The sequence below is a fragment of the Olea europaea genome, unplaced genomic scaffold (assembly GCF_002742605.1).
Source record: "Olea europaea var. sylvestris unplaced genomic scaffold, O_europaea_v1 scaffold1978, whole genome shotgun sequence".
Lineage (NCBI taxonomy): Eukaryota > Viridiplantae > Streptophyta > Magnoliopsida > Lamiales > Oleaceae > Olea > Olea europaea.
Window position 1 is genome coordinate 159,613 of NW_019237640.1, and position 739 is coordinate 160,351.

The following is a 739-nucleotide window of genomic DNA, read 5'->3' on the forward strand; positions in this document are numbered from 1 at the left end:
TTGGAAGACAAGGTTAAGACATTAACTAGTGAATTGGAGAAATCTAATGCTCATCTCCGGACTTTCATAAGTAGAACTAAGAAATATTGGATGATATTTTGGGAATGAATAAGCCTACGGGAGATAGGAAAGGTCTAGGATATGTTGAGGGTAATACACATGGTGCTGGTCCATCTAAAACTGTATTCATTTCTGCCTCTAGGAAGTCTAACACTGTCAACAGTCCAAATAAGGGTAAGAATGTTTCAAGGGAACAAAGTCATCAATCACATAGAAATTTTATGCCCAAACACCCACAGACATGTACCTTTGAGCCTAGGTTCATTCTCACATGTCACCACTATGGAGCTCTAGGACACACTAGGTCTAGATGTTATAAGTTAGGCAATGAGCATAGAAATTAGAATATTCCAAGTTAGGTCAGTTTTCTGACTAATCAGGTTAGTCATTTGACTGAGATGCTTACCAGGCTGACTAGGAGTACCACGTCATCTAAGAAAGTTTGGGTTAAAAAGGAGGATCTAGCTGGACTTTCAGGTCAGGTAAATTGCTATGTTGCTCATGTTGCATTAAAAGCCCAAGATTTCAATATGTGGTACCTTGATAGTGCTTGTTCTAGGCATATGTGTGGTAACAAGGCTTTATTCACTACTCTTGATGAATGCAATGGGGGTATGGTTACCTTTGGAGATGGGGGCTCTGCATCTCTTCTTGGCAAAGGTACTGTACAAATACATGG